Source organism: Glycine max, chromosome 7, assembly GCF_000004515.6.
Source record: "Glycine max cultivar Williams 82 chromosome 7, Glycine_max_v4.0, whole genome shotgun sequence".
Taxonomy (NCBI): Eukaryota; Viridiplantae; Streptophyta; class Magnoliopsida; order Fabales; family Fabaceae; genus Glycine; species Glycine max.
Window position 1 is genome coordinate 9,095,115 of NC_038243.2, and position 24,594 is coordinate 9,119,708.

The 24,594-nt window shown below is 34.9% G+C and overlaps 1 pseudogene; it reads left to right on the forward strand.

The window, feature by feature from the left end:
* The first annotated feature begins 14,092 nt into the window (after positions 1-14,092).
* Positions 14,093-15,146, forward strand: LOC100809911 (uncharacterized; annotated as a pseudogene).
* The last annotated feature ends 9,448 nt before the right edge of the window (positions 15,147-24,594 follow it).

A 24,594-nucleotide genomic window follows, 5' to 3' on the forward strand; every position in this document is an offset into this window, starting at 1 on the left:
GCCATTCGATCAGTGTTCAATGTTTTTATCATGACTTCTTCTTTATTTATGTTCCATTTTCCCTTTTATCTTTTGTTTTGTCCATATTTGTATATAACCTTTGTTATGTTGTTGTGTTTGGTATGTTTTTGTCTATCTATTACATTCATAGATAGGAATATTCTTGTTCTATGCACACATGGAACCTACATCTCTCACACACCTTTAGATGTTGGGCCCTATACCCAGGTCTGTGTGAGCCATATGGAGTAGAGCTTGATCTGTGGTCATGACGGGTCTTTGACTCGCTTGATAGCATTGAAGCCTCATCTAGAGTTTTCCTTTTTTTTGTGATGCATTGTCGCTAATAGTCCCTATCGCCACAATGTATTACCTAATAGGATGATACCTCTAGAAGCCAGTAAAGTTAAATGAAACCACCCTTGGGAGTTGTCTCTAGAAGGGGACTTTTGGATCCTTTCCATTAGGTTCCTGAATTAGGGGGCACATAGCAAACTCACTCTGGATTGTTCCTTGATCACATCATGCATCTCTTCATGGCATCATAATGGACATATCATTCCTACATTTATCATTTATCATATTCATGCATTGCATTTTCATAAGTCATTGCATTATCATACATGTTCATTTAGCATGCTTTTGTTCTGCCAATTGCATACATTCTATTTTCATCGTTCGCATGTTATGTTCACTCATGCATGATCCTGGCACATAGTTTTTCATTCCTTGCATTTTCCTCTAAAAAAACACAAAAAAGAAAAAAAAAGAACAAAACGAAAGTCACAATGAAGCATGAAAGTTTACACCACATTCTTAGTTACATGTGTTGGGTACCATGATGATAGTTATAAACAAACCATATTGGTGTCATACACTCATTTCTCTTGAAAAATGATTGAAAATCATGTGAACATGGTGCCTAATGCATTGTTAACTAGGAAAGGGTGGCTCTTCGGGCGTCTCATGTCGATCTCATAATTACATATGTCATGCATAGCATATGTATGCCCTAATCATTCATCTCTATGATAGGTTGTCTAAGTATTGACAATCAAAATTTCTATTCCTTGGAGTATGGGGTTGAACCAAGCACATGCTTTTAAGAAAAGGTTTTCATCAAGTCAAGGTAAAAAATGGAGGTAACCAGCTTGTAAAAGTTGGGGCAAAAGATGGATCGAGTTTTACATAGTTTCTTTGGCTACTGCCAACACGTGATTCGGCTAAATAAATTACAAAATTTTGAGACTGTTGATGTCCATGTTTTATTTCTAGTTGAACTTTGACTCTGACAATATGTAATGAACAATGTTGTCTGAAATGATTCGACCCTATGTTCTACTGAATGTCTTGTGTAAAAATTTGCAATACTTCAACAATGCATCATTCACATACACCCATGCTTATTTTTCTTTTCACATTGGTTGCATTGCTTATTGCATTCTTTCCTTGAAATCAGAATTGTAATCATTGTTATCAAAAGGAAAGAACGTGCTTTACGACGCCCTTACCGAACGCGTGTTAGAGTTAGAGTAATGAGTGAAATAGAGGAGGTGCATGAGCAGATGAAGGTTGACATGGAGGCCATGAAAGAACAAATTACCACAATGATGGAAGCCATGATGAGTATGAGAAGGATGATGGAGGTTAATGCTACTACATTTGTTGCTGCAAGTACCGCCATAGAAGTGGACCTGACTCACCCATCTGGCCTCAATCAAGTAAATCATCTAGTCTCGGATATGGTAGGTCAAGGATGTGAGGCATTGGGAAGTACGAGTGGCCCCCATTTTGTGCAGGCCCAGAGCAAGCATTCTTTCCCACCATATGGCTTGCCTCCCAACTATACACCACCTAATGTTGCACACGCTCTTGACGAGAACGTCGATAACTTTGATCCCATACCCATTGAAAGCTGACAACCCCAATCTGGTCATGTACAGGTCCCTTAACCCATGGAAAGACACATGAAGTACCCTGAGACCACACTCTAGTTGACTCTGAGCCTTGCCTCGAATATGCCACTGAGGGACAAACATTTTGCAGCGTACCCCTGCCAAACACTTTGGGGGGCCCTCAGTATCGCCCACAACCACAAACCTTACATTTTACGGTGGAAAGACTACCTCTTGCCATGGTGGAAAGGGGAAAATTTGATGATATAAAGGAAAGGTTGAGGGTTATTGAAGGAGGCGGAAATTATGCCTTTGCTGACATGGCAGAGTTGTGCCTAGTGCCCGACGTTGTTATCCCTCTGAAGTTCAAGGTGTCAGATTTCGATAAGTACAACGGGACTACTTGCCCCAAGAATCACTTGAAGATGTACAACAAGAAAATGGGGGCATACTCAAAAAATGAAAATTATTGATGCATTTCTTCCAGGAAAGTCTTACTAGGGCAGTCGTCACCTGGTATATTAATTTGGAACCTTCCCGAGTCCATTCTTGGAAGGACCTAATTGTTGCCTTCATTAGGCAGTATCAGTACAATTCTGATATGACTCCGGATAGAATACAGCTACAGAACATGTGTAAGAAGGAGCATGAATCTTTCAAAGAATACGCCCAAAGGTGGAGGGATCTTACAACTCAAGTAGCACCCCCAATGATGGAGAAGAAAATGATAACAATGATAATGGAAACATTACAAATGTTCTACTATGAGAAGATGGTGGGTTACATGCCTTTGAGCTTTGCCGATTTAGTGTCCGCTGACGAAAGGATCGAAGTGGGTCTGAGAAGAGACAAATTTGATTATCTTGCTTTGGTGAATAGGAAGCCTGGGGAAAATGGAGAGAATAAGAAGGAGGGAGGAACCCATGTTGTGACTGTCATTCCTACATGGCCAAATTTCTCACCAGCTCAACAATATCAATACTAAGCCAATATCAGCCCTTCTCATTACCCACCACCCTATCAGCTAAGAACGCCTAATCATCCACAAAGGCCGCCCCCAAATCGGCCACGAAATCCACCCGATGCATATCCAAGACCAAACACCACCCCTAATACCAATCAAAGCACCAACCAGGGAAGGAACTTTCCAAAAAAGAAGCCTATAGAATTCACCCCAATTCTAATGCCATATGCTGACTTACCCCCCTATATGCTCGATAATGCAATGACAATCATAAGCCCAACAAAGATTTCTCAACCTATGTTTCCCAAAGGATACAACCCTAATGTAACATGTGCTTATCATGGGGGAGTTTCGGGGCATTACATTGAGCATTGTATGACCCTGAAACATAAGGTGCAAAGTCTAATTGATGTAGGCTGACTAAAATTCGAGGAGGACAATTGTTTATGAATTTTGACATTGTCGAGTGACACTATGCTTGGTACTTTGGGCAGTTTGAAGGTTGTCGTTAAATGTCTCCAATGACTCATTAGGATTTTCAAGTTTATGCCATTACTGTAAACATTAGTCACAATGCTAATAATATGGATAAATTTGATGTCCTTGTCTCTCATTCTCTCACAATTACATCTTTTCATATTTATTTAACATTTACTAGAATATGAATGTACATCGTTGGCTTGTTTGCTCAAGAGAATTGCGCTCCTGACTTGATCTCCAAGTTTGTTCAATCAGATATTTCTTGTTTTACACATTTGGTGTGGTGCCGTAAACGACGAGTAAAGTTCAAAACAAAAAATAAAAAAGTGTTCGACTGACTATGTTACAAATAAAAAATAAGAAGTACAGACATTCATGTGACCTCATTTTTCTTGAAAGTTGTCTTTTTGATAGAAAAGTGAGTTTGTCAAGAATAAGAGTCATTCGATTTAATCTGTCAATTGAAAATTCTTTAAATATTTCTTGTCCTTGAAAATTCATTTTCGAGAACCTATACAGTTTCTTTCATTTTTCCTTCCTACAAGGTCAGGACAAAAGCTAGCAATAGATACCTCAGAGCCCTATACTGGGGCAATGAGAGGCACCATGTATGAGCTTCAAGCGAACCTAGGGGCAGATTAGAAGTTCTCACCTGATAGGTTGAAAACCCAAAAGGGCGGCCTAGGCAAAAATTAGGGTGATATAAAATAAAAAAAAGAATGAATAAGGAGCATGTTTATCAAAGGTTTTGTCCCAAAATTCAAACTACAAAAGGATCTAAGTCAAGATTTGAAATGACACATGGTCGTGTTTCAACATTGCAAACACTAATTTATCCCTTGCTACCCCCTCCGAGCCAAAGCATATTGTTTTCTAAAAACAACACAAAAAATAAAAACAAAAACAAAATAGGAACCACCGATAAAGCAGCGGGAAGAGCAATACAAACACCACATGCATGAAGTTGGGCAACAATGAAAGGAAAAAGAAAATAAAATCCGCCAAAGGCGAGTGAAGAAAAAGTGAGACACAAGATCTCAAGATTTTACAAGGAAGGTACAAAAGTGCAATAAGGATTAATGTATAAGACAAAAGGAGTAGAGCCCGACCCAGGAGTTGAAAGGAATAAAAGTACGAGCAACGCTCTCAAGGTTCTTTCTCAATATAACCCTTAAACACTCTTTGAGCCTCTCTAATCCTTTCTTTCATAGCCCTCTTACCCTTGACCACGTTACAAGCCCAATAAAGTCCATGTGGATCAAGGAATAACTAATTTTTCTTTTAAGTTGGGATTCTGGAATGAAACCCGCACATGTTTGTGATCGTTGAATATATATATATATAAGAGAATCCTCGAGGTTTCACACTTGCACATTTGAGAAGAAAACACATTTGATATTAGTCGCTTATGCAAACTCCTTAGGATTCCTTTTGAATCCATGGGTGGCCTTTGTTGTATAAATTCTTTTAGGATTAGCCCATGTCATCAAGTTTCACTGGGATCGACAGACCCTTGGCATCACTCTATGATCTTAAATCGGGAAATTTTCACTTGGTCACATACCAAAGTGTGACAATCCATTGCCATCCTTTAATGGGGCGCACGATCGATCCCAAAGCCTTATGTTTTCTTGCTGTGCAGAATAATCGAAGTTTTTAAAAAGATAGGGAAAACCCTAGGATCAATATTTCAGTTGATTGATTAAATGTCAAACAGCTCCATTGCCTTCACTCCAAAATTGTCAAGTGACTAAATCAAACAAACATACACTCTGAAGGAGTTCTTGAAGAGATTTGCAAAAAGATAGGATGAGATCTCATGAGTTATCACGCCTTTCAGAAAGAGACAGTCAATCTGTGTTTTCCAAAAAAAAAGAAAAAAAATCAAATCAAAATCAAAATAAAAAAATAAGAAATAATGTCATGAGCATTACGCAAATTTCATGATTCAAAACCTTTTGCATTACTAGATATGGAGCCTACATTTACTTCATTTCAAGGTGAAGGTTGCATGCGTTTGCATCCAAAAATCAAGTTCATAAGTGCATAGATTTCTCTTTATATACCAATTTCCCAAATCTAATGTCCTATCTTTTGAGTTTAGGATGAGAGGCCCTCTCAAAGAGTCAACCTCTTGCTTTCTCATAAGGTTGAGCCCTTTGGTACTTGTGCCTATTGGCTTGTTTCACAAGACTCAAAGTCCCCCCTTTTTCTTTCATAGGACTCAAAGTCCTCGCTTTATCTTTCATAGGACTCAAAGTCCTCACTTTTATCTTTCACAAGACTCAAAGTACTCGCCTTTATCCTTCACAGGACTCAAAGTCCCCGCCTTTATCTTTCATAGGACTCAAAGTCCGCTTTTATAATTCATAGGACTCAAAGTCCTCACGTTTATCTTTCATAGGACTTAAAGTCCATGCTTTTATCTTTCACAGGACCCAAAGTCCTCACCTTTATCTTTCATAGGACTCAAAGTCCTCGCCTTTATCCTTCATAGGACTCAAAGTCCTCTGTCTTTATGCTTTCATAGGACTCAAAGTCCTCTGTCTTTTAGATTTCAAAGACTTTAATGTCTTCGATCGTTTACATTTCAAAGACTTCAATGTCTTCTAAATTTTACACTTTATAAGACTTCAACGTCTTTTGCCTTTCATAAGACTCAATAGGACTCAATGTCCTTGTCCTTATCTTTCATAGGATTCAATGTCCTTGTCTTTATGCTTCTTAGGACTCAACGTCCTCTATTTTTATGCTTTAGAAAAAAAAACTTCAAATGTCTTCTGCTCTATAGGACTTCCATGTCCTCCCTTTTTATGTTTTATAGGACTTCAATGTCCTTTTGTTTACAGGTTTTTCTTCCTTGGTTTTCGCCAGTTGCCCAGTCGAATAGCAAGGTCACTCAAACGAAATTAGTGTCCTTATCTTTACTTCCCTTTTATTTGCAATAAAAAATAAGTAAAGAAGGGTAACTGTCATACCCTAATTTCATTCGAGGACTATCATTTGTTGATCTTTTGATCCTTGCTAGTCGACATACGGTGTTGAACGCCAGTTACAGTGAGAAACAAATGATCATTCAGTGTTCTGATCAATAATGCAAAAAATACCAAAAAAAAGGGGGCAAAAGGGTCTTTTCCTTGGTTTTCCTGGACCCTAGCTTGCCCAGGCAAGCCTCTGGCTCGCTTGGGCGAGTTGCAACTGCCTCAAAGTGACCTTTTGCCTATAAATAGGCGTCCTAGGGGGTGTTTTAAAGGGTTCCAAGGTAAAAAAATAGAGGGAATTGAGAGAAGAAAGAAAGAAGAAGAAGAAAGAAGAGGAAACAAAGCGAGGCGCTACCGAATCGCGACCGCAATCAATCTCTACATCGTTCCTTGTTCGGTGTTCTTCGTGTGACCGTCGGTTAGTTTTGTTTTTTTTAAGATTTTGATGTGATCTATGCACCGGTAGGGGTCCTCCTTGTTGTTTTGTGCATATTCATTTCCTCCATCTATCATCGACAATCTCATTTTTCATTGTAAAGTTCAATCTTAACCAATCACTAGTGTTGTAAAGTTGTCTTTAAAGAGATTGGAAGTTAATAAACAAAACGAAGATAAAACCAACTCATAACTAATTTCTTTTTATCAAATATCACTTGAGACATTTCAAGGTCCAACCCCTTAACGATTCTCTTCGCTTTTCAAATTTAAAAGATCGTTTCAAGGTCCAACGCCTTAAACGACTTTTTGTTCACAATTAAAATGAATCTTTCAAAAACATAAAAACAATTTAACACACAAACATTTAGACTTAAAGAACTACGCAGGTTTGAATTTCTCATCGCACCTGAGGATACGTAGGAGCAAGGGCAACACCCTTGTGGACCCCCCAAAAAATAAAAATATATAAAAAGGGAAAAGTAAATAATATTGAAGTCACATTTTTTCATACTCAATTAAAGGTTGTCGTCCCTTGTGACGGGCGCATGGGATGCTAATACCTTCCCCATGCGTAAACAACTCCCTAACCCTTATTTTCAAAATTTGCAGACTTCTTTTGGTTTTTTCTAATGTTTTCCTCAAATAAACGTTGGTGGCGACTTCCACGCGTTTTCCTTTTTGGAAGATGCTCCTTTGGCTTTTCGCTCTCACTCCCATCGAAGGATAGGTTGTAATGGTTATAAACAACAAAATGAAATACAAGTCCTTAACAAATGTGGAAAACATAATCAAAATATACCTCTAGTCATTGTCATGTAAAAGCTACTTTGTTTTGATTCTTTCAAGCTCTTTCTCTCTTTAAATGGTGTGTATAAGACAAAAGTGAAAGATATAAGCTCAGAGACTAAACACATGTGTTATATATAAACATTCTACTATAAAAAATGTACTTATTAGTCATTGCCACCCATTGATGTCATTCAATATATGGTCTTTCAACTCCAAAACTGATGGAACACTTCAGCTAAAGATGACATTCTAAGTCCAAAACATATAGATCACTAATAAGGAATTAATCACATATTTTAATAATAAAAACTTATTACATTCCAAACATATTTTATCATAAACTAATTTCTAACTTAAGCTATTAGAATATATAATTAAAAAATGCTTCTCGATGCAAATTTTGTAGCATGAACAATGTATATAGAGATAACTTTGATTTTCGTCAAGGTTTTCATTTTTTATTTGTTATTTTAAAATTTTCTATTTTTCAAATGATATATTTAAATAGGACCTGATTGGTGATTCTTACACCTTAATGTGTTTATAATAGTTAATGTATGATTTAGTAACTAACAATTTTTTTATTCAAAATGAGTCCATTTTGTCTTGATTTTTTTATTATTACTTGTTATAATGTTTAATCTTTGAAGGAAGTGCATGCTGTGATAAAGTGTTAAGAGAAATGTTGTAGAAGACTTAAAAAAAGAAAGGTATATGCATATTACATTTATGAAGAGTTAATTACTAATGTGAAAATTAACTCCAAAAGACGAGATTAAGAATTTTTATATAGGATGAGATTACATCGAGGCTTAACATGCATTATGAACTTAATTATATTTACACTACTAAAAAATGATGATTTTATGACGCCCATTCTAAGGCGGTTATCCGGAACCGTCTTAGAATGTGACTGGTGCCATTTTTGTAATTAAGGGAGTTACATTTGTTTTTTTACGTCGCCCATTCTAAGACGATTATAAGGAACCGTCTTAGAATGTACGCTTGTGGCAAAAGTGTAAATAAACTGAAAAGACAATGATGGTTTTTTGTTGATAACCATAGTCATTTTTAACGCCCCTAATTAAATCCACTATTGACACCACACGTTATCTCCTTCCCTCACCTCTATTGTTTATCTTTGTCACCCATTGCAGCTTTTTTGTGACGACACTAAGCTCTCGCCGCCTCCGTGAGTCATGCCTTCCGTCATCGTGTTAGAGACTGCTCTCTTTAGGTAAGATGAAATAAGGTCCTATTTGGGTACCTTGATTAGGTTTGACAACTCTTAGTATTTGTTTTGGTATGAGGAATGGTTTAGTTGACATTGAAATTCTATGAGCAATGTCAAGATACAATTTTTCATAAACTTTGAGTTGCTCACATTGTACTCATTGCGACACACCCTAGTGCCATTTGGGTAACTTTTATTTTCTTGCCATGAAGTTTTGTTTAACCAGATTCTTTGAAAATTGTAGGAGACGCATGTTATTTACTTTTATCTTTAATTTGAGCATGGGCATGGTTCACGAGCAGTTGAGCTTTTAATACGGTGAGTGAATGACATGATTTTCTGAATTTCATGGAAGTGATATTTTACCTTTGTTTTACACTAGAATTTCCATGAGCACTGACTATTATTCAAAAGTTTTACATTTTGTATTTGGTTCAGGGTTAGACTTGATGGGTGTGGCACAAAATATGTTTAGTATTTGTGTGTATGGTCAATTAGTGGTCTAAGCCTCTAATGAAGAACCTAAGTCATTTTGCAAGTAGGATTGTAGTATTATTTCTTTTTTATTAATTATTCCTTAAATTGTTGGATAACATAGTGACAAAGAAATCCACTGGCAGACAACTAGATGCACATAGAATTATGATTTTTCTTTCTTGCAATTATATGGCATAATAAAACATATATATACAAGCAATTCAATTGCTTTTATTTTTAGTCCAAACTTATTTTCCATTGATAGTAAATCTATGTAACTTAGGGTGGAAATGTTCAATTATATTCAACATTCACAATGTAGTTTATTTGAAAACAATCAAAGAATAAAAGAATAGTTAACAATCTAAGTAAATTTAATTAAGAGATAAATGAGTTTTGAGCTAGTTAGCTAGTCAACTTGTTTGTCACTGGTATGTTGGGGCTCCCATTCCCCACCTAGTTTTTCTATTTCGCAAGAATGTTAAGAAGCAAAACTCTTGTGTGGATCAAACGTCTGAACATGAACTCCAACTCCACCTTAATATCTTCTATGGCCATCCTAACCCCTGCTGACCTTTTGTTTTCACTTTGAAGCACCATGGCATCATAATAGATCATATCATCTAAACAACAATGCAAACTCACACGTAAAAGCTTTTATGTGACGGACCTTAGTTTCCCTAATTTTTTTATCCAACCAAGGTGAGGAAACAAGGGACAAAAGTGATTCCACAATGCAAATGCTGGTCATTCTCACTTCTCTAAGCACATCAACAACCAAAAATAGCTTTTGTTCATTAATCATTGGAGGGTGCATGGTGGCTTTTTGGCTTTTCATACCCTTCTTCAACCACTTCAATGTTTATTTGTTCAGTTTCTTCCTATAGCAATTGTAGTCTGCAATTTTTTCCTCAATTTCTGGATCACCAATGCTTGCTTTACGCAAAGTGAATTAAAGTCCTTAGAGGTGTTCTTTTACTAGCAAGAGAACATCTTTTGAGATGCCACACACCTCCAACATCCTTAGAGATGACTCTAACACATTATCTAACCATTTTTCTTCTATTTGATGGAAAATAGCTTGTTGAACCATTGGAGAATGGAGAAGGTTGTTTGCTGAATTGTGCAAGTCTTCAAGTGCAACAAAGTCAAGGGGTGCCATAACTTAAGTAGAACAAATAAAGGGTTAATTTCCACTGTGAGAAAATCAAGGCTAGTAGAAAGCTTTTTCTTTTCTTTGTTTTTCAAGGGGTTCATATACATAGTAGTAAAGCTTAAAAAAATATTTTAATTAGATATAAGATTCAGATGAGGAAGCAAAAGTGAAGGTACAAAATTGAGAATAGTGGTAGTAGCTAAGGTACTAGTTTGCCCAAAGGAACCTTCCCTTTGTGTGGATATGTTTGAGGTTATAGGATACTTTTGTTGAATATTAGAGCAACATGATTAACAATACATGCATGAGAGGGGATGCACTCATGCATGTCAACCTATGATACATCACACTATAGATACTTAGGAGCTGACAAAATGTTGTTCAAACCTGAAGCTTGGAACATATTATATAAGGAATGTAAAAATACTAAGATGTTAGATTAGCAAAAAAGATATGGTGTGCTTAAGCATGGGTTGCTGATAACCGTGCTTTGTCTTTTGTTTTGTGAATGCATGACATAGGATCTAGATGCTATCCTCAACATTTGCCCTTTGATTTTACCTAGAAACTTCCCTAGTTTTAGAAAGGACAAAAGTTGTCGACTTCAAAGTGGACCTTATAATTCATGCATAGCCGAAATGTTTGTTGTTCATACTTTGCATGCAGCACAAGCTATAATTTTAAAATTTTAATAGTATGTAAATATAATTGATGCCAATCTTTTTAAAAGCTTGACCAAATTGGACATATAATTGGATCATGTATCAGCTAATATAGTTATGTTTCGGGTCAAACATTTTCTGCTTTAATTTTGGTTCTATTCTATCACAAAAATACTGGGGCTACTATTTGCATTCTATTTTTTACTCTTCACACCTCTTATTATTTTCAAACATTTTAAAACACCCTCCCCTACTTCTATCTTAAACACCTTTCTCACCTCACTTTCCCAACCACCCCCAAAATAACATGCATAGTTATTGTCTTTGTTAACAAACGGTGAGTAACCTTAGGATCACAAACCATAAATTTTACATAATAAAGGCAGACAATTAATGACCATCTCATATGTATTGATTATTAAGATAATTTGTTGTACTTTACTGACTAGTTACATAAATGTGGCCCGTTGAAAATCCATATTTATTCCTTTTTGTCCTTTACAAATACATATATCGTCTGTGTGTTTGAATTAATTTTCTTATCACAATTGTATTCCTACTTTTATCTTAAACAATTTGTATTGCTTGTAGGTACTACTATTTAAGTGTGTGACAAAGTTAAGGCTACCGAAGAACTTCTTGTTGCTTGACTAAACATAAACTCATCTGATTATCATTGTCATTACTGCACTCATAGTTTCTATTACTAGCATCTTTCGAGGTATGTATGTCATTTAGACACTTATATCATTATTACATTTGTTGTTCATATATGAGTATTGTTTAATATTACAAGTTTATGCATTGTGAGCGAACCGTAGTTCCCCATTTGAGATTGAATACAATGATTAATATGGACAATTAGGATTAATTGTTGTATTGAATCTTGAATTGTCCGTTTGGACAATTTGGAAGACTATTTTTTTTTACTTAATTATTACTTAGAGATTTAGTATGTTGTGTTAATTTTGATTAAATTTCGGTTTAGTTCATATTGCTTTGTTCTCCGTGTGCATAGTTGATCATGGTGAATTCATGTCACCGCTTTCAAGTCGTGTACTGGGAGACCAATGCGAAATGTTGTCGAAATTTCATCAAATTTAACACAACCTACTTAACTTGTACGTATGAATCACGTAAAAAAATATCTTCCCGAATGGGATAGAGTCACACCTTTTTATGAAAAAAAAGATATTTTCATGCATATGGGATAATGTACCCTATATCACAGTACATGAAACATAGATTGAAGTTGGATGAAAGCAGCACACATAACTCACGATTATAAGAAGGGGGTTGAAGAGTTCTTATAATTTGTACAACAAAATGCACCAGAAGTAGGTGGAAAATATTTTTGTCCATGTGTTAAATGTCTAAATGGGAGATGACAATCATTGAATGACATTATAGCACATCTTATATGTGAGGGTATCAATCCTACTTATACAAAATGGATATGGCATGGTGAATTACCACAAATGTCAATAGCCCCTCCGACTGAGGCAATTAATGTACATATTAGAGATCGTATAGAAGACATGCTATGCAATCTTGGGCAAGAGGGTTTTAAGCAAGCTCATGCACCTTATTATGAAAAATTAGAAACTGGTTCCAAGAAGTCATTGTATTTGGGATGCACAACCTTCACACGATTATCGAAGGTGTTAGCTTTGGTGAACTTGAAGGCAAAATTTGGGTGGAGTGACAAAAGCTTCATTGAATTGTTATTGTTATTGAAGAATATGCTTCCTAAAGATAACACCTTACCCAAGAATCATTACAAGGCGAAGAAGATATTATGTCTTATGGGTATGGAATACCAGAAAATACATGCATGCCCTAATGATTGTATTTTGTACAGAAATCAATTTGCTGAAATGCGCAATTGCCCTACATGTGGGGTCTCACGCTACAAAGTGAAGTATGACGAATGCAGTGATGATGTAGCCACAAATAGTGATCGTCCCGCAAAGGTATGCTGATATCTTCCAATAATACCAAGGTTTAAGCGATTGTTTGCTAATGCAGATGACGCAAAAAACCTAACATGGCATGCAAATAGGCAAAAAAAATGATGGATTGTTCTATCATCTCACTGATTCTCCCTGATGGAAGACAATTGATCAGTTGTATATGGATTTTGGACAGGATCCCAGAAACCTAAGGGTTGTTCTTGCTTCTAACGGAATTAATCCTTTTGGTAACTTGAGCACCGACCATAGTGCATGGTTTATTTTGCTAATGATTTACAGCTTTCCTCCTTGGTTGTGCATCAAGCAAAAATGCATTATGTTGTGTATAATGATAGTCGGTCCAAGATAGCCAAGAAATGACATTGATGTCTATTTTGCTCCCATGATTGAAGACTTGACAAAATTATGGGTAGAAAGGGTTGATGTGTATGACAGGAATCTTCAGCAGTGCTTTAGGTTGCGTGCAATGATATTTTACACCATTAACGACTTTCCAACTTATGGAATTTGAGTGGATATAGTGTCAAAGGACACCAGGAATGTCCTATATGTGAGAAAGACACAAGTTACATCTAACTAAAGCATGGAAAGAAAACAATATATATATAAGGCATCAAAGATTTCTAAAACCTTATCACCCATATCGGTGAATGAAGAAAGCATTTAATGGAACATTAGAGATTGACAATGCACCGAAACCATTGTGTGGACCCAAAGTTTTTGATCGGGTCAAGGACATCATAACTATCTTTGGGAAGACACAAAAAGAGGATGGGTCAAAAAAGAACATTTAGAAGAAAAGGTCAATATTATTTGATCTTCCTTACCGGTGCGATCTACATGCACAACATTGTTTAGATGTAATGCATTTCAAGAAAAAATGTATGTGATAGTTTAATTGGTAGCCTTCTTAACATTAAAGGCAAGAAAGGATGGTTTGAAATGTCGTCAAGATTTGGTAGACATGGGTATATGGCAGCAGTTGCAAGAACCAACCCATTTTGTGTCATCAATAGACATAGGTCAATGATAATGATTGTACAATGCAAGGAAGATTTTATGGTACTTATGATTTGGATTCTGGTTGTCAGGGTGGTGTAAATGGTAATCACTCTTACTACAAAGTTGTTTAGGAGAAGAAAGTTAATGTGGGAAGTGGATGTTCAAACATAAGCTCAAGACTGCAAACAAATATCCATGGTTCATGTTGCATCTGAGAGTTGATGCAACCAGAGGGTTGTTTCTGGAGGTTACCATTATGACACAAGGGGAATGCTTAAAACCGTATGTAGAAGCTTAATTTGTCCACACTTTGAAATTTGTTTTGTAGTCATAAAATAGTAAGCTAATTAACAACATTCAATTTCCTTCAATATATATGGTTTGATTGACAACAATTAACCATTTGGTTTCATGATTCAGCTTCCTGAGTCATCGAATTTTAAAGTTAGGTGGAGGTTAGATATAAAAAAATGAAGGACCTAAGAGTTGGTTCTACCTTTTAGACATGGGTAGCTACTGGAATAACAATGGTGATCCTTGTGATGGAGATGATGTTAGTAGATATAGTGAAATGATCATTAATCCTGAAAAACGAGCTTGGTGCAGTGCCACCATTTTGGGCAACCATCCACCCACCATTTCATATGACTCCAGAGGACAAAATTTTTTATAGAAATGACACTGCCAATTTCCCCTACTTGGCGTATCACTATTATTGTGTTCCCGATAATGCCAAACACTTGGAGCAACCTGTTAGCACTTGTGATCCTAACAACAATCCTAAGGCACAAGAGATTGTTCAGTTATTGTCTGACCCTATATGGGATGCTTGTGACTATCCCACCAAAAAAGGAGATGGTTGTGGGTTGGGGATCCAAGGATTTGGGAACTTGATGTTGGTGGAATGTCTAGTAGACTCTAGTTTTATTAGGTCAATGATTGATTTTTGTATTTCACTGTTGTTTGATTATGTGTTTGATAAATTATTTGAATTTCTTGGTACAGGACCCTGGCACCCCTCCTGCTAAAAGAATATGGACTTCTATTGATACCCAAACTGAGATATTTGTTAGCGCACAAGATGAAGTAGCATGATTGACTGCCAGTGGCTTTGATGTCATTCTATCAGAGCCAAAGTACACAATTCAAAAAACTAGCCTAGAAGTATTAGACAGCTGATATAGTCATAAGAACACTTTGCATGTAATTAGTGTTGGGTTGGTACAAGAAATATTGAACACGCCTAGTCAACCCAAACATGTTCACAGGTCATTATAAAGTGCATTTGCATTTTAGATTTTGTACCTCATTATCAAATCATGGCCGAGCTAAGTTCACAATTTTGCCCCCTAATCCTAGTAGGGAATCGAAATAATGTCCTTGCGAGTATAATAATCAAATATACTAATGATTTTGTTTTTGTTGCATTGCACCTTAGGTTCCAAGAAATTATACCTCTAAACTTGGGAATATGCTTGGACTAGAGGATACTAGACCAACATCTAGGTGGTTGAACCTTATTCATCAAGCCTTGAACTCTAATACAAGCTCCTCCAGTGGAGTTAATTCTCCTACATGCAATTCAAGTCAACATGTACAACAACGCTATTATTGCCTAGCAGCAAAACAAATGGTGGGCATTTTTATATTGTTTATGTTATTCTGTTTCCGTTTAAGCATTTTTGCTCTTGAAGAGAGACAATGCTCATATTAGCAGTAACATATGCCATGATCTTATGCATAAACTAGTTACAAATTTGTTTAAGTATTTGTTTCTTCACTGAATGATTAACCTAAAGACATTTTAAGTATGACCCTTAATATCTTTCTTTTATTATGTGTCCATTTTTGTTACAAATTTTCAATGCAGCTTATAATTGTCCATGTATACCAATTAGTGTATAACTCAGCAACAAAATTTGTTCCTTGCTTTGGTATTTGTTTACAACTTATTTGACTATTTGTTTGTTGCACTTCTTCTATATTAGCAAGTGAATTATTATGCAACTGGGTAGTCATAATTAGTGCATCATTTAGATGATTAAAAATCGAAAGCCATGAAGTTCATGAAAGTATGATCTCATCCTCATACATTCTACACCGTAGAAGCAATCAAGTTAGACATTAATTAACTCATCTATTTGATTCTTTCTTCTTAGATTGTGTATATTTTTTTTCTTCTAGTTAATGACTATAGTATATCTTTTCTTTTGTATACAAGTGGGTCTCTTTTGAAGTTTCTAGTGACCTCATAATTCAAGTCAACGAAAGTAGATATCTCCTTTAGAAGGTATATGAAATTTTTAATCATAGAAATTGGTCTATGTTGTTTAGTTTGTTGTTAGTACTTATTCTAAAGTTCATGGTGAAGTTGTTCAGTTTCCCTTGTCATCCAAATGTTTAAGGCTACAAAAGCTATGTTCAGAATTTGCTGCATTCATCTTCTCAGCACCAAATAATCCAACTCCCTGAGTTCCCTGGTGGGATAGAGGCATTTGAGTTGTGTGCTAAGTTCTGCTATGGAATAACCATCACTGTTAACCGAATACAACATTATGGCGTCCAGTATGTTCAGATGACATCAAATGATATTGAGAAGGGAAACTTAATTAAGAAGCTTGAGGTTTTCTTCAACTCATGCATTCTACTAGATTTTGGCTTATCAATAACCAATTTATTTGAAATTTGGTATTCATGAACACTACATTTCTCACAATTCAATGGTTAGATTGATGAACATCACATAAAATAAGTTACATAGTTATTGTCAGAGTATTTGAATTGTTTATAATGTTGTTCATATTTTACTAACATGGGTATTAGTTTGGAATTAATTAGTTGCTATGAAATAAAAAAAATTGGGACTTCATGGCCATAAGTTTCAACTAGTAGTGTTTAGTATCAATGGATAATATACACTTTAGGTTGTCCATGAAAAAATTAATTGTTTCCTTCTGTGTTGATTTTGTTAAAAAAAGAATATAATATATAGAAACATTATGTGTAAAATTATTTTTGAGATTTGATGTTAGATTTCATAGAAACATTATTTGTAAAAGATTTAGTGTATAACGTATTTCAATATGGCATGATTCAATGATCTGAGTTATTGTAAAATATGTGTCAATGAAAGAAAAAAAATTATTCTACGACCGTTATGACGGAAAAATAATCTTAGAATGTGGTAGAATATGATACATTCTAATATGGGTTTGTCGCAAAAATTATCTTAAAATATGCAACATTCTATGACAATTGCAAAACCGTCGTCATAGTGTCTACCACATTCTATGACATGCGCATCGAAGATGGGTCATAACCGGCATAGAACATCAAATTTAACTGGCGTAGAAAGTCGCTTTTATAGTTGCATTAATTTTAGTCTTAAACATGTTTATTAGCTATATACAAAATATTATTTTTATTGCATATTTGTTTTTTGTTTTTTTAATAAATGATACAATTTTGATTGAGGAAATAGGGGAAGTAGTTAATTCTAAACATAAACTTTGAAAAAGAAAGAGTTTTTAACTTTAGTTAAGACCGAGTATATGTATATGCATTATAATTTTAGAAAAAGACAAGATGAATATGACTTAGAAGCACTACTACAAAAACATAAACAAAGACGGTGGAAAATAACATACAAATTTGAATCTAATGTCGGCGAAAGTTTACGACGGGCCTATAAAACTCGTCTTAGAAAAATGTTGTCTTTTAAGACGGTCGTTAGCTGATGACCGCCTTAGAAATGTAACTTTCTAAGACGGTCTTTAGTTAACAACTGTCTTGAAATATTATTTTGACAAAAAAATATTAAATTTAAAAAATAATAAAAGCATTATTTGCTATCACTAGTTTCCATGTTTTGGGACTTCGTAACATAAGAATTTATTTTTTACAACTATCTCAAACAAACTCTAAATTTATTTCTATTAGACCTTTAAGTCAAATAACAATAAGAATGGTCCAAAAACATAGTATTGGGAGCTATGATTAGATAAAGAGAGAGAACTCTCATGATCAAGGAAAATTACTAAAGTAGAATTACCTTATTAAATTTACTGTCCTACAGAGTAAAAAAGAGGGAAACTTACAATTTTGCCATCCCTCCTTGCTTCTTCCAAATATTGGTCCCACGCTTCTTTGGTGGTAATAAGTTTCACATTCCCAGCAGCAAAATCCACATTATGATCAGAATCATTATCCTTAGGCTTGTTCTACAACCATTAGAAACATGAAACTTCTCAGTCAACTTGTTTATCAATGTCTACAAAGTTAAGCCTTGAGGATTTCCAACTAGCACATGACCTAATTAACACTCTGATTTTGTTTTTCAAGACCTAATTAAGAATTAAGAAATTAATAATAATTTAATTGGTAACAGTAAATTTATTTTAAATTTATATTTTTTTCTAAAATTATTCTTAATAGTAATAAAACATACTTTTATTAATTTTAATTAGTTCTTTTATCCTCTTTTATGATTTTATCATTAATATATTTATTGCTTTAATTTTTATTTACTATGTGTATGAATTGTCAAAATAAGGTTCTAAGATTTTTTTATACAAGATATATAAAATTAAATTATCAAAGGTGATGGCGGTTGAATTCTGTCTAACCGTAAGGAAGCAAATGGCTCACTAATGCATCAATCACTTGAAAAAATAGAGCAAATAATAATTATTGAACTCAAACATAAAAACTAAATGTGGACTTCCGATTTGTTTTAAAAAAGGGAAAAAAGTATCCATCTGAAAAATAGGTCTAACCAGCATTTAGATATAGAATAGAAAATTTGGACAATATATACATGGAGCACCAAAACTTGGATTTTAAATACTAACAAGAAGATGATGGAAATGATGCTAGTAAATATTTCATCCTTCAAGGACTCAAACATGCAAGAGTTTGAAAACCTACAAAAGCATTACATTTAGGATGAAAGTTTTCTCAAAATTAGACTAATATAAAAAGTTTGGGTAAATGGTAAAAAGTTGGTAGCTCTTTAATTTTATATTGACGTTCTAAAAGTTATTTGCTTTTCTCTATGAATACCTATGTAATAAATGAATGAAAATCATTTTCTCTTTCTCTTAATTTGATATAAACAATTCTCTCTCTCTTTTCTCTATGAATACTAACTTTTACATTGAGCTGCTTCTCCAAACATACCCTATAATATGTATCACAGATAACATTTGCAAGCGCACACACACACAAATTGCAAAGAAATCACTTGAAACTGCATACCAAATCCTTTTTATCATAATAGCCATATTAGCATATTCAACCCAATATATCATCTAATAAAGCAACTTGTAAGTGGTAATCACAGGCTTACTACATGATGGAAATATCACCACTTAAATTTGGCAACTAAACCAGTCAAAATTTCATATCAAAGTACAGTAGTACGCCAATCATATTAATTAATTAGAAAGGACTTGGGAATTTTGGAAATATATTAATTAAATAAATACAATATATTTTAGTTTTTATATTTTATTAAATTTTATTTTTAGTCTTCAAACTTTTATATCAGGCAATATAGAACAAGAACATAAAAAAAATGTGTTTATATAGTCCTTGGACGACTTTCCAGCAGAACATGCATTATGTTGTAAAAATCATATTTTTTTAAGTTCAAAAATTAAATTATATTTTGTGAAAGTTTGAAGACTAAAAATAAGATTAAACGAAAGTATAGAAAATAAAAACATAATTTATGTCTAATTAAATAAAGTAATGTATAGTTAATTAATAGGTACCTTTTGATAGCTCCGTAGCTGTGGCTTCCCAAAACCAATATAGATGCACGGTGCCTGTCTACAACATCACACAACACGTTCCTAGCATCACCTTCGACCACTTCCACTAGCACTTCAAGAACCTGCAATTTTAAACCAAAATTTTAAAACAACAAATTGAAAAGAGTCCCTGCCTTCACTATAGTAGTTACTAATGGACCCCGTCCTTTGTCAAGTCTCGCTTCCATCACATTTGCTTGAGCAAGCCCATGAATTCGTGCTTTAAGATCCATCATATCAGCCTGAAGTAGTAAAGCTTCTTCTAGGTTATCCAGACCAATTTTTTCAGTTGCTGAAACCTCAACAACTTGAACATCCCCACCCATCTCCTCTAGAAGCAAGCCCTCTGAAGCAAGCTGCAGTTTAACTTTTTCAGAATTTGCACCTGCTTTATCACATTTGTTAATGGCAACTACAATTGGTACAATATTTGCTTTTGCATGAGACATGGCTTCAAGTGTTTAAGGCATCAGAATGAATGCAAACAAATAAAAACTTGTAAGAATACCTAAGTATAATGCTTCAACAATGGTTTTAAATAAAATATTTATCCAAACCTACCTACTCATACTTTAGGCCTAGTCTTCTCGGTTACTTTTCCCTTTAATCTTTCTATGCATAGAGCATACTATCAACGAACACAAAACTACTTAACAGACAATATCAGTTAGAAGAAGAGAATAACAATCATAAGGAAATGAATGAGTACATAGCTAACATATTTGCGTATGAGTAAGCAGCACTATGAGCAAACCATGCACAATTACTTGTCCATTACTCCATTATAAAGTAAAATTATCAGTTATTTTCAAAAGGTTTTGCTTCAGTGTCCATTACTCCATTACATTGTATCACCTGGAAAAAAACAGAAACAAAGGCCATGCTATACCCAAAAAGGTCAAAGGTCAAAGAGAACTACATAGTAACAACTAATATTTTCAAAAGACTATCAGTTATTTTCAAAATTTAACTACATAGTAACAATGAAATTGACAGATATATAATTTTGAGAATCAATATACTAAGAAAAATTAAAGTATCAGAAATCATTCACAGATATTTAAAATTAAATACACAAAGCAAAACAGTATTTAAAATGGATTCACTGGGGATGAATGTTGCCTACATAACTACATATCTGCCAGAAAAGTGATTAGATATTTAAAATTAAATACACAAAGCAAAATGGTAAGTTAATAAGCACATGGGACAAAAAATATGGATTCACTTACTATATAACAAGCAGAGATCAACAGATAAAATTAAAATATTTCTAACTAAGGATTATATTAGAATTAATATTTCTAACTAAGAATTAATAAACAGAGATCATAAGATCATATGGCTCCTTTGTACATGGCCTGAGTGATTCAGCAGCCAGCAGCAAGCAAGCCTCAATGATATCATGTGAGGAACAAATATCTACCAACAAAAACAAATAGAAATATGGTAACAGGCGACACTCACTATCCCAACAACTATTTACATATTAAACTAACTAAAAACTGTTTTTACCAATCAAAGTTCTTGCTCCTATAAGGTGCGGCTAGAGGATATTGGCCATCATTTGATTCTGCAAGTGTATTGTAACTGATGTGTTTGGAAGGTTAGTGCTTTGCCTCTCAATTAAGAATGGATTAGTAGCAGTATGTGAATAGCTCGCTAAATGTCAAATATAATGCATGGCAGCAACATAAGCTTGTTGGAATATATAGGATCATGAAACTACCTTTACTTACTCTTCATTCTGAGATCACAATAGAATACGCCCAGTTACCTACAAGTCAAAAGACATCTTTACTTGGAAGAATGAACATAGTTAAGGTAAAAATGAACTCATTTCACCTGAAGCAAGCAAGTCCTTCCATCTATTAGAAGGTGAGTTTCAGCTGCTTCTTCCTCCGCATATATTTATAGAAAGAAAGTGAAGTATAAAAACTCAGGCAGAATTCAGCATCTTATACCTTTCGCCGTGTTCCGCCATTGATTACTTACCACTGAAACATATATGCCTTGTCAAAATTGTGAAGCATAACATTCACGAGAATAAAGTGAAGTGCAGTAACAACAACCATTGATTTTAATGTGCAAGCACGCGAAAAATGACACGTTGCTTTGGCATATGGCTTCGAGGCACTTCACTGCTTTCCCTATTTCCCATAGCCCCTCTCGTGGTATTCTGCGAGTCCCCATAGCCCTTCCGTCACCGCTTCCATCCAAACGCGATTCTGCTTCCATCCAAACGCGTAGCTCTTTCTCCATGGAGTGGAACACGGGGGAAAGGAACAAACGTGGTGACATGGAGAAGAGGAAAAGGCGTGAGGAGAAAGAGGAAAGAGGAACAGACACGAGGAGAAATGAATGTGAGGGAAAGGAATGAATGCGGGAATTAAAAATTTGAAAATAAAAAATATGAAGAAGACAAACAGACGCAAAGAGAAAGAGGGAAAAAGGAACGTGAACGCAAATATTTTCTCGACAAGGACGGGCTTTTTGTAAAACGATGTTAAAATTTAATTTCAAAGACAGTGGTAACAATACCCGTCTTTAAAAAGTTTCTATTAATTACAAATAAGCCACAACTACTTAACAAAGACGGTGTATTGATAACCATTTTTAAATACATGTTGTAAAAAAAACATTTTTTAGTAGTGAAGTAAAAATTGAGAGAATATGACATATAGCGTGATTTTAAGTTTATACTTAAATTTAGATAAGACTTCTATAAAAAAGTAATTATTTAAAAAGTTTAGGATTTTAGGAGCCACTTCAAAATAGAGAAAGAGACTTTAGACCATATATACGCTACCTTTGTCTCCCCATCTGTTCATTACGTTAGTTTTGTCCTGCAATGATGACCTTTTAGTTTAAAGGCAACATTTGATATGTTGGGCTGTGACCTAAATCCATATGGCAGTTAATTCTGTTACTGCTTTTTCTGTTTTGATATATATGTGTATATATAGGACAACTTGCTCTATATTTACACAGAGAGAGAACAACTTCCACTTGTATTTTGCATCAGTAATAAAAAGCTTTCTGCCCCCTCTCATGGATGTAGCCTTGTTGAATGGTGAACCACGTAAATCTGTGTGTTCTTTCTCATCTCTCTCCCTTTCAATTTGTTGCAACATTTGTGTGTATGACATTTCTGTTCTGCTACATCTCTTGCTGCTGTTCTTAGTTGTTCTTCATCATTTCCATAACAAACTGGTATCAAGAGCTCATGTTGCGATCAAGGGAATTCAAGATTCTCGTCTGAATACAAAGATCAAGCTGTGGAAGTCTTGTTTCTGGTATCTTTCGTTGCTTCTTTGTGATCAAGAACATTCAAGAAATCATGTCAAACACAATCAGGATTGAGAAATTCAATGGAAAGAACAGCTTCAATCTATGGCACATCAAGATTATGCTTTGTTGAAGGAACAACGTGTTTGGGCTCCTGTTGCTTCTGCATCTATGAAGAAATCAGTGGCTTCTGATTCAAAAGAAAAGGAATCTGTTTCAAAGACTGAAGAACTTGCAGAACAAGAAGAAAAGGCTTACTCACTAATCTTGCTTTCTTTGTCTGATGAAGTTTTATATGAAGTTGCTAATGAAGAAACTACAAGTGGCTTATGGCTCAAGCTGGAAAAGCTATACCAAGTCAATCTGCAACAAGCTCTTCTTGAAGAGGCTTCTATTTGGTTTGCACATGAAAGAAGGTACATCTCTTAAGGATCATCTTGATGTATTGAATTCTATTTTGATGGAATTGAGAGATATAGATGTTAGGATAGAGGATAAAGATGCTGCCATGATTCTGTTAGCCTCTCTATCACCATCATATGAGAGCTTTGTCAATTCTCTTAGTGTTGGTAAGGAATGTGTCACCATGGAGGAAGTGAAACCCAGCTTATACACAAGGGAACTTCGATCTAAAGCATATGGAAATTCTGAAGAATCAAATGGATCTGGTCTGGTAGTCTCTAACTCTAACAAGAACATCAAGAAAAAAGTGTTTAAAGGAAAGAAGAAAACTTATGTCAACCCAAAGGACATATGTAACTACTGTAAGGAGCCAGGTCACTGGAAGAAAGATTGTCCTAAGAAAAAGGGCAAACCATCTATTGATGTTGCCAAGGAAGGTTCCACATCTGAAAATGAGCTTGTTCTCTTAGTTGTTGATAATCACCAACATTCTGAAAATTAGTGGATATTAGACTCTGGTTGTTCCTTTCATATGTGTCCTAACAAAACCTGGTTTGACACCTATGAAGAGAAATCAGGTGGAAATGTCTTCATGGGAAATGATGTCTCATGCAAGATAGTTGGAATTAGCACAATAAAAATCAAGATGCATGATGGAATTATCTGAACACTCACTAAAGTTAGGCATGTTCCAGAGCTGAAGAACAATCTAATCTCTATAGGCATTATGGATGGAAAGGGGTTCAAATGCAACACTGAAAATGGGGTCATGAAAATTCAGAAAGGCTCTACAATAGTGATGAAGGGTATGAAGAGGGGTAATCTCTATATACTTCAAGGTACACCATGTATTGATGATGGTCTAGTAGCTGTTGCATCAAGATCCAATAAGAGCATACCTGACTTAACTCAATTGTGGCACATGAGGCTAGGTCATATGAGTGAAAAAGGTATGATGATACTTCAAAAACAACAGCTGTTGGGAAATCAGAAATTGGATGAGCTTAAATTCTGTGAGCATTGTGTTTTCGGCAAGCAAC